Genomic DNA, 19,109 nt, shown 5'->3' with positions numbered 1-19,109 from the left:
CAAGTCACTTCAGAATATAACTTTACATTGTATCCACCTCTCAGTAAGTCTTTCTTTGGCCTGTTTTGGGTTCATTTATTCAGTTTTGCAAAAAGTAAAATCTGGTGTTGTTTTAAAACGCCGGCTTTTGGATAGTGGTGAGTACTGGTACTGCACCCCTTTTTGGGATTTAAGAAAACAAATTCTCCACAGTTATGGGTTTGATTTTGGCAATCAGCATTGCCACTCCCAATGGTTTCAGACTACTGTGTGGGTAGTCCCATGGTGGTTTTAGGCAGTTTCCTTCTGTGCCCATAACATCGGCAAAAATGAGTGGCAGCCTATTCTTCATGCATTTCCCTGTGCATTTTCTGGGAAGCTCTGGCCATCATGATGTTTTCATGTCAGTACTGCACAGTTTTGAGGTAGGGCTCGGATGCATGGGTAAATACATCCCACAGTTCAGCCTACTGTCCCCTTTTAACACAAGTGCGCAACTGTGGCTTTCTCCTCATAGGAAGTTATGCCTATGATATGATAAGGCATTTGTAACGCGCCTATACACAAGTGTTTCAAGGCGCGACGAGGCAGGGGGGGGCAAGGGGAGACAGACAACGATCTTACTAGGCCAGGTGTCATTCAGATCGCGCAAGTGCAAGGGAAGAGGGGAAGGGAAAAGTGCATGGGGGAAGGGAGAGGGGAAAGTGCAGTACAGGGTTATAAGCATACAGCATACAGGATAAATAACAAGGGCCAGCTGGTGGCAAGTGCGAGGTAAGTGCAGACAAGTGCTGGGAAGGGGGGCTGTATGGATACAGACACAGTCCCGTAGTGCAGGGGTTGCCGTGGAGGCAGTGCAGGGGAGAGTGGCTGGGCCGAGAACGGTGAATGGCCCAGCTGCAGATTCAGTGCAGTTTCAGTACTATTAGCAGGGGAGAGGGGGAGAGAAAGCGGAGGCAAAGAGGAAGGTTTTGAGGTGCTTCCGGAACCGGAGGTGGTTCTCCTCAAGTTTCAGGGAGGTAGGAAGGCTGTTCCAGAGGGAGGCCCCTGCAGTGGAAAGAGATCTGCCCCCAACTCGTTGTTTGGAGAAGCGGCTGACCCTGAGGGAGTTGGAGGCGGATGAGCGAAGAGCTCGAGAAGGAAGATATTTAGGAAGAGAGAGTTGAAGGTATTTTGGCCCAAGGCCCCAGACGGCCTTGTGGACAATGCAGAGGGTTTTGAACTTGATCATCGCAGTCACTGGGAGCCAGTGTAGTGATTTCAGTCCTGGAGAGATACGGTCCCTGGGCTTGAGGCCAAGGACAAGTCTTGCAGTCCTGTTCTGGATGAGTTGCAAAGGGCGGAGAGTAGAGGCGAGCAGATTAAGATAGAGGCTGTTACAGTAGTCCAGCTTAGAGAGAACCAGGGCTCTAGAGACAGTGAGCTTCTGGGGGAAGGAGAGGAAAGGAAGGATACCTCTGAGGAGGTGTAGCTGGTAGTGTGACTTCTTAGATACGTCGGATATGTGAGGAGAGAGGGAGAGTGTGGAGTCGAAGATGACCCCAAGGTTTTTTGCCTTGCAGGTAGGAGTAGGAAGAGGGCCCAGAGAGCAGCAGGGAAGGAGGGAGTGGGAGTGCCGATGAGTAGAATCTCAGTCTTACTGGCATTAAGGCAGAGGTCGTTGGCGGCACACCATTCCTGGATAGCAGAAAGACAGTCAGAGATGAGGGAAGGAGAAGAGGAGGCCGAGGGTAGCCTGAAAATGAGTTGGGTATCATCCGCATAGCACTGAAAGTAGGGGCAGAGAGCGGTGATGTGGTGGGCGAGAAGTGCCAGATACTGGTTGAACAGCCAGGGAGAGAGGTTAGATCCCTGGGGGACACCACAGGTAGAGAAGAAGATGTCAGAGAGGAAAGACCGAGTTGGACCTGGGAGGGTCGATTTGAGAGGAAAGAGGTCAGCCACGTCAGAGCTTGACCAGTGATACCGAGGTTATCACGGAGACGGTTGAGCAGGATGGTATGGTTGACAGTATCAAAGGCAGAAGAGAGATCAAGCAAAATGAGAACACATGGAATGTTAGAGTCAAGGTTCGAGAGCAGGTCCTCACAGATGTTCAGGAGAGCAGTTTCCGTGCTTCTGGCAGCTCTGAATCCAGACTGATGGTCATGAAGACTACCAACACATTCAGCATGGAGATTAAGCTGGGAGATGGCCAGTTTCTCCAGGCGCTTGCCCAGGAAGGGAGTGATAGAGATTGGGCGATAGTTAGCTGGGCAGGAAGGGTCGGAAGAGGGTTTCTTAAGAAGGGGGTGCACAAGGGAGTGCTTGAGAGGGGATGGGAAGACTCCAGAGGCGAAGGAGTGACTGCAGAAGTCAGCAAGGGCAGGAGCCAAGGAGTCAATGTGGTCCTTGATAGTTTTGGAGGAACAGGGGTGGACCTGTTTTGATGAGACTTTCATAGATCGGACTTGTCTTGAAACCTCGTCAGCAGAAAAAAAGGGGAAAGGAAGAGAAGGAGAGAGGAGGGGTGGCTGCAGAAGAGCCAGAGGAAGGGCAGGGAATAGAGGGGGGGAGGTTATAGGAGGAGAGTGAGGACAGGATGTCCTGAGTTTTTGAAATGAAGTGAGAGGCCAGTGCCGTGCAGAGGGCCTGGGAGGGGACAGGAGAGGTAGAGACTGCAGCAGGGTTGGCCAGCTCCTTGCAGATTTTAAAGAGTTCGGCCGAATTGTTAGATGCCGCAGAGATGCGGGCTTGGATAAGGGCTCTCTTCTTGGTGAGAACGGAGAGCCGGTATTGCCTTTGGAGCAGGCGACAGGCCAGTTTGTCAGAGGATGAACATGAAGCACGCCATTTCCTCTCTGCCACCCTGCACTTGCGCTTAAGGGTGACGAGATCCGAGTCATACCAGGAGTTACATTTGGCTTTGGGCTTCAGACGGATTCTCATGACAGGGGCAAGGATATCAAGAGTATCAGATATAGCGGAGTGGAGAGTGGAGAGGGCTGTGTCAGGGTGGGAGTCAGCCGAAGGGGGAGGAGGGGGCAAGAAGGTGGCAGCGAAAGCCTCAACTGACACGCGCTTCATGGGTCGGATGACCGAGAAGGAAGGTGGCAGTGATGGGGGTGGCTTTGCCTGTGGGGTAGGTGAGGTGGGAGGAGAGGAGAAAGTGATCACTCCAGGAGAGAGGAGTGGAGAGAGGGACAGAGAGGGGAAGGTCAGAGGAGATCAGGGCATCAAGAGTGTGCCCTGCAGAATGAGTCGGCCCAGACGGGAGAATAGAGAGTGAGAGAGAGTCGCAGAGGTTGCGAAAGAGTCCAGAGGGGGGACAGGAGGCATCCAGGTGGATGTTGAAGTCTCCAAGAAAGAGGAGTTGAGTGGTTGAGGACAGGAGTGAGGAGGAGAGGTCCGCCCACTCGGAGAGGAAGGAGGAAATTTGACCAGGTGGCCGATAGATAGTAGCCACGGTAAGGGAATGGCTAGGAGAGAGAGAGAGTCGGCAGACAAGACATTCAAAAGAGGAGTAGGTCTGCATGGGAGTAACAGTGGCAGGAATCTACTCAGGGAAGATAAGGGCCACACCTCCCCCCGCACGGTTGGGCCTGGGCACAGAGAGGATCTCTATATACAGAGGACATTTGGTGCACTGTTGATGGGCTCTGTCCTCTACTAAATCCCCTGTGTTTGTGGATTAGGGGAGGTAGGGAAGTGCTTGATACCCTGATTTGCTGTGGGAAATAGAGCTATTTTAGAAATATTTTCAGGTTGCCTGGGAAGCATAAGCAAACAGCACACCAATCAGGCCCCTGTGTAAGAACTGCATGAGTCTATGTGGCGCAATCGGTTAGCGCGTTCGGCTGTTAACCGAAAGGTTGATGGTTCAAGCCCACCCAGGGACGGTGCATTTTGGCTCAAAAATTAAGCGTGACCAACTATGGACTTCTGTTTACCTCTCGCAGGTCTCGTCTGCTGACGTCCAAAAAATCCAATAAACTGTAAGCAATTCTTCTCGCTTGCTTTAGTTTTTCAAAACTTGCCATTCAATTCATAAACATCAAGACTTCATGGGAAGGGTTTGGCTGCAGCGTGTACTGATGCACAGAAGGAAGCTATCCTAGCCAGTCTACCTAAAGAAGCAATGAGGCTCTGCAGGTGCATGTACGTCTCCTACCTTTATTCTGTCATCAGACACACCAGGTGGATTGCCACAAGGACCTCGTGGCGCAATGGTAGCGCGTCTGACTCCAGATCAGAAGGTTGTGTGTTCAAATCACGTCGGGGTCATACTTCCTTTTCCCACTCTGAAATACAAAATTGCTCTTCAGTATCTCGTTATTTCAACCTAACTGCATCTTTGTGCTCTGGGCCTAGTTGTTCTGGCGTTTCGAATGTAAGCTTTGCAGCAAGGAAGTATCATATTGACAGACACCCATGAAGGACATGGTCAACCTTTAAAGCAGGCCAATCTCTATGTTTTACTGGATGCAGCAGAAGTATTTCCTCTTTACCATCTCTTCAAGTGGGCCTGACTGATGTGCTGTTTTGTGCACGCTACGTGGGCTTTGTAAAGCATACCTCTGCCATTTGCATGGCCTCCTAGCGCTGTCAATATTTTCGTGTAATCGCTGAATGCTGCACTGTCCTGGGAACTCTAGGTGTGACTAAAGGATATATGCTGGGGCCCCGAAAGGGGGTCGGCAGTCTAGTGGCAATGCCCATCACTTTGCAGTTTGGGTTTGTGAGTTCAGGTACCGGTCTGGTGTCGGAAACCTGTAAGCGCCCTCCCAATCAACTGTCGGTCCTGGATTGTGAGGATTTCCCCTTATACTGGTCTCAGTAGACACATTTCCATTTTACTTTTTCACTCTCGCATTGCCTATTTCTCTCTCTCTCATAGATACATTATAGACAAGAGAGACATTGTCAGCGAGAGGGCTTCACAGCACCTTCCCCCATTTCCCTAAGTGCATTGCAAGGGGCTCTGGGAGGCGTGCACATTTGTCTGAAACACAAAGATCCACTGGCAATAAAAAGCGTAGGTCCCTAGTTTGCATTTCTTAGAATTTGAGGTGACACTCAGAGTTGTCTCGGGCGTGACTGTACCTTTCATAGGAGATGTGCTAATCCCCAAACCCTCTTCCTTTGTCCCAGTAATCTGTCTTAGTGCCTCTAGCAAGTTGTTTTCTGAAACAAAGCTTACCTGAACATCCTGTAAAGTTGGTAACTTTTCAGTAGCAGTACAGTGCAGTATATAGCATTCCTGTTGCGCACAGCATCTAGATCCAAAAATTGCTTACTCTACCCCAGAAATTAGAATTCACCCAGTCAAACAGAGGGATCTATAAAGAGCATGGCAAGTAGTTAACATAAGCTACTTCCCCCAAGTTCTCTTGGTGCACTCTGCTGCCCTCTTTTAACAGAAGAATGCAACTGCAGGTCTTGCTTCTCAGCAAGGTACCTACATATAGAATCCTTGGTGCACTCTTGCTAAATCTGCTGGAATGTGTCTTCTATTGTGCCCAGGGTGGTTGTGTATTTGGGGACTCAGGGAAGCAAGGGAGCAGTCTAATGCACTGCAGTGCTAAGAGAGGCATGCCTTTTTCAGAAAAAAGTTCAGGTTTTCTGCCAATCAGAAAAAAATAGCAATGCAATCAGGCCAAAGGCAGAACACACATGCCAGTGAGTCTCTGTGGCGCAATTGGTTAGCCCGTTCGGCTGTTAACCGAAAAGACGCTGCTGTTTTTGGCACAAAGACACAGAGTGTTCCACTCAGTAAACCCGAGTCATTTCTCCCGTGTTCTCTGGGTTCAGCCTACTGTCCCCTTTTAACACAAGTGCGCAACTGTGGCTTTCTCCTCATAGCAAGTTATGCCTACACAGAGGACATTTGGTGCACTGTTGATGGGCTCTGTCCTCTACTAAATCCCCTGTGTTTGTGGATTAGGGGAGGTAGGGAAGTGCTTGATACCCTGATTTGCTGTGGGAAAAAGAGCTATTTTAGAAATATTTTCAGGTTGCCTGGGAAGCATAAGCAAACAGCACACCAATCAGGCCCCTGTGTAAGAACTGCATGAGTCTCTGTGGCGCAATCGGTTAGCGCGTTCGGCTGTTAACCGAAAGGTTGGTGGTTCAAGCCCACCCAGGGATGGTGCATTTTGGCTCAAAAATTCAGCGTGACCAACTATGGACTTCTGTTTACCTCTCGCAGGTCTCGTCTGCTGACGTCCAAAAAATCCAATAAACTGCAAGCAATTCTTCTCGCTTGCTTTAGTTTTTCAAAACTTGCCATTCAATTCATAAACATCAAGACTTCATGGGAAGGGTTTGGCTGCAGCGTGTACTGATGCACAGAAGGAAGCTATCCTAGCCAGTCTACTTAAAGAAGCAATGAGGCTCTGCAGGTGCATGTACGTCTCCTACCTGTATTCTGTCATCAGACACACCAGGTGGACTGCCACAAGGACCTCGTGGCGCAATGGTAGCGCGTCTGACTCCAGATCAGAAGGTTGCGTGTTCAAATCACGTCGGGGTCATATTTGCTTTTCCCACTCTGAAATATAAAATTGCTCTTCAGTATCTCGTTATTTCAACCTGACTGCATCTTTGTGCTCTGGGCCTAGTTGTTCTGGCGTTTCGAATGTAAGCTTTGCAGCAGGGAAGTATCATATTGACAGACACCCATGAAGGACATGGTCAACCTTTAAAGCAGGCCAATCTCTATGTTTTACTGGATGCAGCAGAAGTATTTCCTCTTTACCATCTCTTCAAGTGGGCCTGACTGATGTGCTGTTTTGTGCACGCTACGTGGGCTTTGTAAAGCATACCTCTGCCATTTGCATGGCCTCCTAGCGCTGTCAATATTTTCGTGTAATCGCTGAATGCTGCACTGTCCTGGGAACTCTAGGTGTGACTAAAGGATATATGTTGGGGCCCCGAAAGGGGGTCGGCAGTCTAGTGGCAATGCCCATCACTTTGCAGTTTGGGTTTGTGAGTTCAGGTACCGGTCTGGTGTCGGAAACCTGTAAGCGCCCTCCCAATCAACTGTCGGTCCTGGATTGTGAGGATTTCCCCTTATACTGGTCTCAGTAGACACATTTCCATTTTACTTTTTCACTCTCGCATTGCCTATTTCTCTCTCTCTCATAGATACATTATAGACAAGAGAGACATTGTCAGCGAGAGGGCTTCACAGCACCTTCCCCCATTTCCCTAAGTGCATTGCAAGGGGCTCTGGGAGGCGTGCACATTTGTCTGAAACACAAAGATCCACTGGCAATAAAAGGCGTAGGACCCCAGTTCGCATTTCTTAGAATTTGAGGTGACACTCAGAGTTGTCTCGGGCGTGACTGTACCTTTCATAGGAGATGTGCTAATCCCCAAACCCTCATCCTTTGTCCCAGTAATCTGTCCTAGGGCCTCTTGCAAGTTGTTTTCTGAAACAAAGCTTACCTGAACATCCTGTAAAATTGGTAACTTTTCAGTAGCAGTACAGTGCAGTATATAGCATTCCTGTTGCGCACAGCATCTAGATCCAAAAATTGCTTACTCTACCCCAGAAATTAGAATTCACCCAGTCAAACAGAGGGATCTATAAAGATCATGGCAAGTAGTTAACATAAGCTACTTCCCCCAAGTTCTCTTGGTGCACTCTGCTGCCCTCTTTTAACAGAAGAATGCAACTGCAGGTCTTGCTTCTCAGCAAGGTACCTACATATAGAAACCTTGGTGCACTCTTGCTAAATCTGCTGGAATGTGTCTTCTATTGTGCCCAGGGTGGTTGTGTATTTGGGGACTCAGGGAAGCAAGGGAGCAGTCTAATGCACTGCAGTGCTAAGAGAGGCATGCCTTTTTCAGAAAAAAGTTCAGGTTTTCTGCCAATCAGAAAAAAATAGCAATGCAATCAGGCCAAAGGCAGAACACACATGCCAGTGAGTCTCTGTGGCACAATTGGTTAGCGCGTTCGGCTGTTAACCGAAAAGACACTGCTGTTTTTGGCACAAAGACACAGAGTGTTCCACTCAGTAAACCTGAGTCATTTCTCCCGTGTTCTCTGGGTTCAGCCTACTGTCCCCTTTTAACACAAGTGCGCAACTGCGGCTTTCTCCTCATAGCAAGTTATGCCTACACAGAGGACATTTGGTGCACTGTTGATGGGCTCTGTCCTCTACTAAATCCCCTGTGTTTGTGGATTAGGGGAGGTAGGGAAGTGCTTGATACCCTGATTTGCTGTGGGAAAAAGAGCTATTTTACAAATATTTTCAGGTTGCCTGGGAAGCATAAGCAAACAGCACACCAATCAGGCCCCTGCGTTGGAACTGCATGAGTCTCTGTGGCGCAATCGGTTAGCGCGTTCGGCTGTTAACCGAAAGGTTGGTGGTTCAAGCCCACCCAGCGACGGTGCATTTTGGCTCAAAAATTCAGCGTGACCAACTATGGACTTCTGTTTACCTCTCGCAGGTCTCGTCTGCTGACGTCCAAAAAATCCAATAAACTGTAAGCAATTCTTCTCGCTTGCTTTAGTTTTTCAAAACTTGCCATTCAATTCATAAACATCAAGACTTCATGGGAAGGGTTTGGCTGCAGCGTGTACTGATGCACAGAAGGAAGCTATCCTAGCCAGTCTACTTAAAGAAGCAATGAGGCTCTGCAGGTGCATGTACGTCTCCTACCTTTATTCTGTCATCAGACACACCAGGTGGACTGCCACAAGGACCTCGTGGCGCAATGGTAGCGCGTCTGACTCCAGATCAGAAGGTTGCGTGTTCAAATCACGTCGGTGTCATATTTGCTTTTCCCACTCTGAAATATAAAATTTCTCTTCAGTATCTTGTTATTTCAACCTGACTGCATCTTTGTGCTCTGGGCCTAGTTGTTCTGGCGTTTCGAATGTAAGCTTTGCAGCAGGGAAGTATCATATTGACAGACACCCATGAAGGACATGGTCAACCTTTAAAGCAGGCCAATCTCTATGTTTTACTGGATGCAGCAGAAGTATTTCCTCTTTACCATCTCTTCAAGTGGGCCTGACTGATGTGCTGTTTTGTGCACGCTACGTGGGCTTTGTAAAGCATACCTCTGCCATTTGCATGGCCTCCTAGCGCTGTCAATATTTTCGTGTAATCGCTGAATGCTGCACTGTCCTGGGAACTCTAGGTGTGACTAAAGGATATATGTTGGGGCCCCGAAAGGGGGTCGGCAGTCTAGTGGCAATGCCCATCACTTTGCAGTTTGGGTTTGTGAGTTCAGGTACCGGTCTGGTGTCGGAAACCTGTAAGCGCCCTCCCAATCAACTGTCGGTCCTGGATTGTGAGGATTTCCCCTTATACTGGTCTCAGTAGACACATTTCCATTTTACTTTTTCACTCTCGCATTGCCTATTTCTCTCTCTCTCATAGTTACATTATAGACAAGAGAGACATTGTCAGCGAGAGGGCTTCACAGCACCTTCCCCCCTTTCCCTAAGTGCATTGCAAGGGGCTCTGGGAGGCGTGCACATTTGTCTGGAACACAAAGATCCACTGGCAATAAAAAGCGTAGGTCCCTAGTTTGCATTTCTTAGAATTTGAGGTGACACTCAGAGTTGTCTCGGGCGTGACTGTACCTTTCATAGGAAATGTGCTAATCCCCAAACCCTCTTCCTTTGTCCCAGTAATCTGTCTTAGTGCCTCTAGCAAGTTGTTTTCTGAAACAAAGCTTACCTGAACATCCTGTAAAATTGGTAACTTTTCAGGAGCAGTACAGTGCAGTATATAGCATTCCTTTTGCGCACAGCATCTAGATCCAAAAATTGCTTACTCTACCACAGAAATTAGAATTCACCCAGTCAAACAGAGGGATCTATAAAGAGCATGGCAAGTAGTTAACATAAGCTACTTACCCCAAGTTCTCTTGGTGCACTCTGCTGCCCTCTTTTAACAGAAGAATGCAACTGCAGGTCTTGCTTCTCAGCAAGGTACCTACATATAGAATCCTTGGTGCACTCTTGCTAAATCTGCTGGAATGTGTCTTCTATTGTGCCCAAGGTGGTTGTGTATTTGGGGACTCAGGGAAGCAAGGGAGCAGTCTAATGCACTGCAGTGCTAAGAGAGGCATGCCTTTTTCAGAAAAAAGTTCAGGTTTTCTGCCAATCAGAAAAAAATAGCAATGCAATCAGGCCAAAGGCAGAACACACATGCCAGTGAGTCTCTGTGGCGCAATTGGTTAGCGCGTTCGGCTGTTAACTGAAAAGACGCTGCTGTTTTGGGCACAAAGACACAGAGTGTTCCACTCAGTAAACCTGAGTCATTTCTCCCGTGTTCTCTGGGTTCAGCCTACTGTGCCCTTTTAACACAAGTGCGCAACTGTGGCTTTCTCCTCATAGCAAGTTATGCCTACACAGAGGGCATTTGGTGCACTGTTGATGGGCTCTGTCCTCTACTAAATCCCCTGTGTTTGTGGATTACGGGAGGTAGGGAAGTGCTTGATACCCTGATTTGCTGTGGGAAATAGAGCTATTTTAAAAATATTTTCAGGTTGCCTGGGGAGCATAAGCAAACAGCACACCAATCAGGCCCCAGTGTAAGCACTGCATGAGTCTCTGTGGCGCAATCGGTTAGCGCGTTCGGCTGTTAACCGAAAGGTTGGTGGTTCAAGCCCACCCAGGGACGATGCATTTTGGCTCAAAAATTCAGCATGACCAACTATGAACTTCTGTTTACCTCTCGCAGGTCTCGTCTGCTGACGTCCAAAAAATCCAATAAACTGCAAGCAATTCTTCTCGCTTGCTTTAGTTTTTCAAAACTTGCCATTCAATTCATAAACATCAAGACTTCATGGGAAGGGTTTGGCTGCAGCGTGTACTGATGCACAGAAGGAAGCTATCCTAGCCAGTCTACTTAAAGAAGCAATGAGGCTCTGCAGGTGCATGTACGTCTCCTACCTTTATTCTGTCATCAGACACACCAGGTGAACTGCCGCAAGGACCTCATGGCGCAATGGTAGCGCGTCTGACTCCAGATCAGAAGGTTTCGTGTTCAAATCACGTCGGGGGCATATTTGCTTTTCCCACTCTGAAATATAAAATTGCTCTTCAGTATCTCGTTATTTCAACCTGACTGCATCTTTGTGCTCTGGGCCTAGTTGTTCTGGCGTTTCGAATGTAAACTTTGCAGCAGGGAAGTATCATATTGACAGACACCCATGAAGGACATGGTCAACCTTTAAAGCAGGCCAATCTCTATGTTTTACTGGATGCAGCAGAAGTATTTCCTCTTTACCATCTCTTCAAGTGGGCCTGACTGATGTGCTGTTTTGTGCACGCTACGTGGGCTTTGTAAAGCATACCTCTGCCATTTGCATGGCCTCCTAGCGCTGTCAATATTTTCGTGTAATCGCTGAATGCTGCACTGTCCTGGGAACTCTAGGTGTGACTAAAGGATATATGCGGGGGCCCCGAAAGGGGGTCGGCAGTCTAGTGGCAATGCCCATCACTTTGCACTTTGGGTTTGTAAGTTCAGGTACCGGTCTGGTGTCAGAAAACTGTAAGCGCCCTCCCAATCAACTGTCGGTCCTGGATTGTGAGGATTTCCCCTTATACTGGTCTCAGTAGACACATTTCCATTTTACTTTTTCACTCTCGCATTGCCTATTTCTCTCTCTCTCATATATACATTATAGACAAGAGAGACATTGTCAGCGAGAGGGTTGCACAGCACCTTCCCCCATTTCCCTAAGTGCATTGCATGGGGCTCTGGGAGGCGTGCACATTTGTCTGAAACACAAAGATCCACTGGCAATAAAAAGCGTAGGACCCCAGTTCGCATTTCTTAGAATTTGAGGAGGCACTCAGAGTTGTCTCGGGCGTGACTGTACCTTTCATAGGAGATGTGCTAATCCCCAAACCCTCTTCCTTTGTCCCAGTAATCTGTCCTAGGGCCTCTAGCAAGTTGTTTTCTGAAACAAAGCTTACCTGAACATCCTGTAAAATTGGTAACTTTTCAGTAGCAGTACAGTGCAGTATATAGCATTCCTGTTGCGCACAGCATCTAGATCCAAAAATTGCTTACTCTACCCCAGAAATTAGAATTCACCCAGTCAAACAGAGGGATCTATAAAGAGCATGGCAAGTAGTTAACATAAGCTACTTCCCCCAAGTTCTCTTGGTGCACTCTGCTGCCCTCTTTTAACAGAAGAATGCAACTGCAGGTCTTGCTTCTCAGCAAGGTACCTACATATAGAAACCTTGGTGCACTCTTGCTAAATCTGCTGGAATGTGTCTTCTATTGTGCCCAAGGTGGTTGTGTATTTGGGGACTCAGGGAAGCAAGGGAGCAGTCTAATGCACTGCAGTGCTTAGAGAGGCATGCCCTTTTCAGAAAAAAGTTCAGGTTTTCTGCCAATCAGAAAAAAATAGCAATGCAATCAGGCCAAAGGCAGAACACACATGCCAGTGAGTCTCTGTGGCGCAATTGGTTAGCGCGTTCGGCTGTTAACCGAAAAGACGCTGCTGTTTTTGGCACAAAGACACAGAGTGTTCCACTCAGTAAACCTGAGTCATTTCTCCCGTGTTCTCTGGGTTCAGCCTACTGTCCCCTTTTAACACAAGTGCGCAACTGTGGCTTTCTCCTCATAGCAAGTTATGCCTATACAGAGGACATTTGGTGCACTGTTGATGGGCTCTGTCCTCTACTAAATCCCCTGTGTTTGTGGATTAGGGGAGGTAGGGAAGTGCTTGATACCCTGATTTGCTGTGGGAAAAAGAGCTATTTTAGAAATATTTTCAGGTTGCCTGGGAAGCATAAGCACACAGCACACCAATCAGGCCCCTGGATAAGAACTGCATGAGTCTCTGTGGCGCAATCGGTTAGCGCGTTTGGCTGTTAACCGAAGGTTGGTGGTTCAAGCCCACCCAGGGAAAATTCAGCATGACCAACTATGAACTTCTGTTTACCTCTCGCAGATCTCGTCTGCTGACGTCCAAAAAATCCAATAAACTGTAAGCAATTCTTCTCGCTTGCTTTAGTTTTTCAAAACTTGCCATTCAATTCATAAACATCAAGACTTCATGGGAAGGGTTTGGCTGCAGCGTGTACTGATGCACAGAAGGAAGCTATCCTAGCCAGTCTACCTAAAGAAGCAATGAGGCTCTGCAGGTGCATGTACGTCTCCTACCTTTATTCTGTCATCAGACACACCAGGTGGATTGCCACAAGGACCTCGTGGCGCAATGGTAGCGCGTCTGACTCCAGATCAGAAGGTTGTGTGTTCAAATCACGTCGGGGTCATACTTCCTTTTCCCACTCTGAAATACAAAATTGCTCTTCAGTATCTCGTTATTTCAACCTGACTGCATCTTTGTGCTCTGAGCCTAGTTGTTCTGGCGTTTCGAATGTAAGCTTTGCAGCAAGGAAGTATCATATTGACAGACACCCATGAAGGACATGGTCAACCTTTAAAGCAGGCCAATCTCTATGTTTTACTGGATGCAGCAGAAGTATTTCCTCTTTACCATCTCTTCAAGTGGGCCTGACTGATGTGCTGTTTTGTGCACGCTACGTGGGCTTTGTAAAGCATACCTCTGCCATTTGCATGGCCTCCTAGCGCTGTCAATATTTTCGTGTAATCGCTGAATGCTGCACTGTCCTGGGAACTCTAGGTGTGACTAAAGGATATATGTTGGGGCCCCGAAAGGGGGTCGGCAGTCTAGTGGCAATGCCCATCACTTTGCAGTTTGGGTTTGTGAGTTCAGGTACCGGTCTGGTGTCGGAAACCTGTAAGCGCCCTCCCAATCAACTGTCGGTCCTGGATTGTGAGGATTTCCCCTTATACTGGTCTCAGTAGACACATTTCCATTTTACTTTTTCACTCTCGCATTGCCTATTTCTCTCTCTCTCATAGATACATTATAGACAAGAGAGACATTGTCAGCGAGAGGGCTTCACAGCACCTTCCCCCATTTCCCTAAGTGCATTGCAAGGGGCTCTGGGAGGCGTGCACATTTGTCTGAAACACAAAGATCCACTGGCAATAAAAGGCGTAGGACCCCAGTTCGCATTTCTTAGAATTTGAGGTGACACTCAGAGTTGTCTCGGGCGTGACTGTACCTTTCATAGGAGATATGCTAATCCCCAAACACTCTTCCTTTGTCCCAGTAATCTGTCTAAGTGCCTCTAGCAAGTTGTTTTCTGAAACAAAGCTTACCTGAACATCCTGTAAAATTGGTAACTTTTCAGTAGCAGTACAGTGCAGTATATAGCATTCCTGTTGCGCACAGCATCTAGATCCAAAAATTGCTTACTCTACCCCAGAAATTAGAATTCACCCAGTCAAACAGAGGGATCTATAAAGAGCATGGCAAGTAGTTAACATAAGCTACTTCCCCCAAGTTCTCTTGGTGCACTCTGCTGCCCTCTTTTAACAGAAGAATGCAACTGCAGGTCTTGCTTCTCAGCAAGGTACCTACATATAGAAACCTTGGTGCACTCTTGCTAAATCTGCTGGAATGTGTCTTCTATTGTGCCCAAGGTGGTTGTGTATTTGGGGACTCAGGGAAGCAAGGGAGCAGTCTAATGCACTGCAGTGCTAAGAGAGGCATGCCTTTTTCAGAAAGAAGTTCAGGTTTTCTGCCAATCAGAAAAAAATAGCAATGTAATCAGGCCAAAGGCAGAACACACATGCCAGTGAGTCTCTGTGGCGCAATTGGTTAGCGCGTTCGGCTGTTAACCGAAAAGACGCTGCTGTTTTTGGCACAAAGACACAGAGTGTTCCACTCAGTAAACCTGAGTCATTTCTCCCGTGTTCTCTGGGTTCAGCCTACTGTCCCCTTTTAACACAAGTGCGCAACTGTGGCTTTCTCCTCATAGCAAGTTATGCCTACACAGAGGACATTTGGTGCACTGTTGATGGGCTCTGTCCTCTACTAAATCCCCTGTGTTTGTGGATTAGGGGAGGTAGGGAAGTGCTTGATACCCTGATTTGCTGTGGGAAATAGAGCTATTTTAGAAATATTTTCAGGTTGCCTGGGAAGCATGAGCAAACAGCACACCAATCAGGCCCCAGTGTAAGCACTGCATGAGTCTCTGTGGCGCAATCGGTTAGCGCGTTCGGCTGTTAACCGAAAGGTTGGTGGTTCAAGCCCACCCAGGGACGATGCATTTTGGCTCAAAAATTCAGCATGACCAACTATGAACTTCTGTTTACCTCTCGCAGGTCTCGTCTGCTGACGTCCAAAAAATCCAATAAACTGTAAGCAATTCTTCTCGCTTGCTTTAGTTTTTCAAAACTTGCCATTCAATTCATAAACATCAAGACTTCATGGGAAGGGTTTGGCTGCAGCGTGTACTGATGCACAGAAGGAAGCTATCCTAGCCAGTCTACTTAAAGAAGCAATGAGGCTCTGCAGGTGCATGTACGTCTCCTACCTTTACTCTGTCATCAGACACACCAGGTGGATTGCCACAAGGACCTCCTGGCGCAATGGTAGCGCGTCTGACTCCAGATCAGAAGGTTGTGTGTTCAAATCACGTCGGGGTCATACTTCCTTTTCCCACTCTGAAATACAAAATTGCTCTTCAGTATCTCGTTATTTCAACCTGACTGCATCTTTGTGCTCTGGGCCTAGTTGTTCTGGCGTTTCGAATGTAAGCTTTGCAGCAGGGAAGTATCATATTGACAGACACCCATGAAGGACATGGTCAACCTTTAAAGCAGGCCAATCTCTATGTTTTACTGGATGCAGAAGAAGTATTTCCTCTTTACCATCTCTTCCAGTGGGCCTGACTGATGTGCTGTTTTGTGCAAGCTACGTCGGCTTTGTAAAGCATACCTCTGCCATTTGCATGGCCTCCTAGCGCTGTCAATATTTTCGTGTAATCGCTGAATGCTGCACTGTCCTGGGAACTCTAGGTGTGACTAAAGGATATATGCTGGGGCCCCAAAAGGGGGTCGGCAGTCTAGTGGCAATGCCCATCACTTTGCAGTTTGGGTTTGTGAGTTCAGGTACCGGTCTGGTGTCGGAAACCTGTAAGCGCCCTCCCAATCAACTGTCGGTCCTGGATTGTGAGGATTTCCCCTTATACTGGTCTCAGTAGACACATTTCCATTTTACTTTTTCACTCTCGCATTGCCTATTTCTCTCTCTCTCATAGTTACATTATAGACAAGAGAGACATTGTCAGCGAGAGGGCTTCACAGCACCTTCCCCCCTTTCCCTAAGTGCATTGCAAGGGGCTCTGGGAGGCGTGCACATTTGTCTGAAACACAAAGATCCACTGGCAATAAAAAGCGTAGGTCCCTAGTTTGCATTTCTTAGAATTTGAGGTGACACTCAGAGTTGTCTCGGGCGTGACTGTACCGTTCATAGGAGATGTGCTAATCCCCAAACCCTCTTCCTTTGTCCCAGTAATCTGTCTTAGTGCCTCTAGCAAGTTGTTTTCTGAAACAAAGCTTACCTGAACATCCTGTAAAATTGGTAAGTTTTCAGTAGCAGTACAGTGCAGTATATAGCATTCCTGTTGCGCACAGCATCTAGATCCAAAAATTGCTTACTCTACCCCAGAAATTAGAATTCACCCAGTCAAACAGAGGGATCTATAAAGAGCATGGCAAGTAGTTAACATAAGCTACTTCCCCCAAGTTCTCTTGGTGCACTCTGCTGCCCTCTTTTAACAGAAGAATACAACTGCAGGTCTTGCTTCTCAGCAAGGTACCTACATATAGAATCCTTGGTGCACTCTTGCTAAATCTGCTGGAATGTGTCTTCTATTGTGCCCAAGGTGGTTGTGTATTTGGGGACTCAGGGAAGCAAGGGAGCAGTCTAATGCACTGCAGTGCTAAGAGAGGCATGCCTTTTTCAGAAAAAAGTTCAGGTTTTCTGCCAATCAGAAAAAAAATAGCAATGCAATCAGGCCAAAGGCAGAACACACATGCCAGTGAGTCTCTGTGGCGCAATTGGTTAGCGCGTTCGGCTGTTAACCGAAAAGATGCTGCTGTTTTTGGCACAAAGACACAGAGTGTTCCACTCAGTAAACCTGAGTAATTTCTCCCGTGTTCTCTGGGTTCAGCCTACTGTCCCCTTTTAACACAAGTGCGCAACTGTGGCTTTCTCCTCATAGCAAGTTATGCCTATACAGAGGACATTTGGTGCACTGTTGATGGGCTCTGTCCTCTACTAAATCCCCTGTGTTTGTGGATTAGGGGAGGTAGGGAAGTGCTTGATACCCTGATTTGCTGTGGGAAATAGAGCTATTTTAGAAATATTTTCAGGTTGCCTGGGAAGCATAAGCAAACAGCACACCAATCAGGCCCCTGTGTAAGAACTGCATGAGTCTCTGTGGCGCAATCGGTTAGCGCGTTCGGCTGTTAACCGAAAGGTTGGTGGTTCAAGCCCACCCAGGGACGGTGCATTTTGGCTCAAAAATTCAGCGTGACCAACTATGGACTTCTGTTTACCTCTCGCAGGTCTCGTCTACTGACGTCCAAAAAATCCAATAAACTGCAAGCAATTCTTCTCGCTTGCTTTAGTTTTTCAAAACTTGCCATTCAATTCATAAACATCAAGACTTCATGGGAAGGGTTTGGCTGCAGCGTGTACTGATGCACAGAAGGAAGCTATCCTAGCCAGTCTACCTAAAGAAGCAATGAGGCTCTGCAGGTGCATGTACGTCTCCTACCTTTATTCTGTCATCAGACACACCAGGTGGATTGCCACAAGGACCTCGTGGCGCAATGGTAGCGCGTCTGACTCCAGATCAGAAGGTTGTGTGTTCAAATCACGTCGGGGTCATACTTCCTTTTCCCACTCTGAAATACAAAATTGCTCTTCAGTATCTCGTTATTTCAACCTGACTGCATCTTTGTGCTCTGGGCCTAGTTGTTCTGGCGTTTCGAATGTAAGCTTTGCAGCAGGGAAGTATCATATTGACAGACACCCATGAAGGACATGGTCAACCTTTAAAGCAGGCCAATCTCTATGTTTTACTGGATGCAGCAGAAGTATTTCCTCTTTACCATCTCTTCAAGTGGGCCTGACTGATGTGCTGTTTTGTGCAAGCTACGTCGGCTTTGTAAAGCATACCTCTGCCATTTGCATGGCCTCCTAGCGCTGTCAATATTTTCGTGTAATCGCTGAATGCTGCACTGTCCTGGGAACTCTAGGTGTGACTAAAGGATATATGCTGGGGCCCCGAAAGGGGGTCGGCAGTCTAGTGGCAATGCCCATCACTTTGCAGTTTGGGTTTGTGAGTTCAGGTACCGGTCTGGTGTCGGAAACCTGTAAGCGCCCTCCCAATCAACTGTCGGTCCTGGATTGTGAGGATTTCCCCTTATACTGGTCTCAGTAGACACATTTCCATTTTACTTTTTCACTCTCGCATTGCCTATTTCTCTCTCTCTCATAGTTACATTATAGACAAGAGAGACATTGTCAGCGAGAGGGCTTCACAGCACCTTCCCCCCTTTCCCTAAGTGCATTGCAAGGGGCTCTGGGAGGCGTGCACATTTGTCTGAAACACAAAGATCCACTGGCAATAAAAAGCGTATGTCCCTAGTTTGCATTTCTTAGAATTCGAGGTGACACTCAGAGTTGTCTCGGGCGTGACTGTACCTTTCATAGGAGATGTGCTAATCCCCAAACCCTCTTCCTTTGTCCCAGTAATCTGTCTTAGTGCCTCTAGCAAGTTGTTTTCTGAAACAAAGCTTACCTGAACATCCTGTAAAATTGGTAACTTTTCAGTAGCAGTACAGTGCAGTATATAGCATTCCTGTTGCGCACAGCATCTAGATCCAAAAATTGCTTACTCTACCCCAGAAATTAGAATTCACCCAGTCAAACAGAGGGATCTATAAAGAGCATGGCAAGTAGTTAACATAATCTACTTCCCCCAAGTTCTCTTGGTGCACTCTGCTGCCCTCTTTTAACAGAAGAATGCAACTGCAGGTCTTGCTTCTCAGCAAGGTACCTACATATAGAATCCTTGGTGCACTCTTGCTAAATCTGCTGGAATGTGTCTTCTATTGTGCCCAAGGTGGTTGTGTATTTGGGGACTCAGGGAAGCAAGGGAGCAGTCTAATGCACTGCAGTGCTAAGAGAGGCATGCCTTTTTCAGAAAAAAGTTCAGGTTTTCTGCCAATCAGAAAAAAATAGCAATGCAATCAGGCCAAAGGCAGAACACACAT

At 47.4% G+C, this 19,109-nt stretch overlaps 11 non-coding genes across 11 annotated transcripts; all 11 read left to right on the top strand.

Annotated features, from left to right (window-relative positions):
- Positions 1-4,170: 4,170 nt before the first annotated feature.
- Positions 4,171-4,242, top strand: TRNAW-CCA (transfer RNA tryptophan (anticodon CCA)). The gene has a single exon. It is a non-coding gene; the product is annotated as a tRNA-Trp (tRNA).
- Positions 4,243-6,032: 1,790 nt separating this feature from the next.
- TRNAN-GUU (transfer RNA asparagine (anticodon GUU)) lies at positions 6,033-6,106 on the top strand. Its single transcript has one exon. It is a non-coding gene; the product is annotated as a tRNA-Asn (tRNA).
- Positions 6,107-6,419: 313 nt separating this feature from the next.
- TRNAW-CCA (transfer RNA tryptophan (anticodon CCA)) lies at positions 6,420-6,491 on the top strand. Its single transcript has one exon. It is a non-coding gene; the product is annotated as a tRNA-Trp (tRNA).
- A 1,790-nt stretch (positions 6,492-8,281) lies between these two features.
- TRNAN-GUU (transfer RNA asparagine (anticodon GUU)) lies at positions 8,282-8,355 on the top strand. Its single transcript has one exon. It is a non-coding gene; the product is annotated as a tRNA-Asn (tRNA).
- Positions 8,356-8,668: 313 nt separating this feature from the next.
- Positions 8,669-8,740, top strand: TRNAW-CCA (transfer RNA tryptophan (anticodon CCA)). The gene has a single exon. It is a non-coding gene; the product is annotated as a tRNA-Trp (tRNA).
- A 1,790-nt stretch (positions 8,741-10,530) lies between these two features.
- On the top strand, positions 10,531-10,604 carry TRNAN-GUU (transfer RNA asparagine (anticodon GUU)). The gene has a single exon. It is a non-coding gene; the product is annotated as a tRNA-Asn (tRNA).
- A 2,543-nt stretch (positions 10,605-13,147) lies between these two features.
- TRNAW-CCA (transfer RNA tryptophan (anticodon CCA)) lies at positions 13,148-13,219 on the top strand. The gene has a single exon. It is a non-coding gene; the product is annotated as a tRNA-Trp (tRNA).
- Positions 13,220-15,009: 1,790 nt separating this feature from the next.
- TRNAN-GUU (transfer RNA asparagine (anticodon GUU)) lies at positions 15,010-15,083 on the top strand. The gene has a single exon. It is a non-coding gene; the product is annotated as a tRNA-Asn (tRNA).
- Positions 15,084-15,396: 313 nt separating this feature from the next.
- TRNAW-CCA (transfer RNA tryptophan (anticodon CCA)) lies at positions 15,397-15,468 on the top strand. Its single transcript has one exon. It is a non-coding gene; the product is annotated as a tRNA-Trp (tRNA).
- Positions 15,469-17,259: 1,791 nt separating this feature from the next.
- On the top strand, positions 17,260-17,333 carry TRNAN-GUU (transfer RNA asparagine (anticodon GUU)). The gene has a single exon. It is a non-coding gene; the product is annotated as a tRNA-Asn (tRNA).
- A 313-nt stretch (positions 17,334-17,646) lies between these two features.
- Positions 17,647-17,718, top strand: TRNAW-CCA (transfer RNA tryptophan (anticodon CCA)). The gene has a single exon. It is a non-coding gene; the product is annotated as a tRNA-Trp (tRNA).
- Positions 17,719-19,109: the final 1,391 nt, after the last annotated feature.

This window comes from Ambystoma mexicanum, chromosome 11 (assembly GCF_040938575.1).
Source record: "Ambystoma mexicanum isolate Mex_15411 chromosome 11, UKY_AmexF1_1, whole genome shotgun sequence".
NCBI lineage: Eukaryota > Metazoa > Chordata > Amphibia > Caudata > Ambystomatidae > Ambystoma > Ambystoma mexicanum.
The sequence above is the reverse complement of the archived record's forward strand: the minus strand, read 5'-3'. Positions and strand labels throughout refer to the sequence as shown.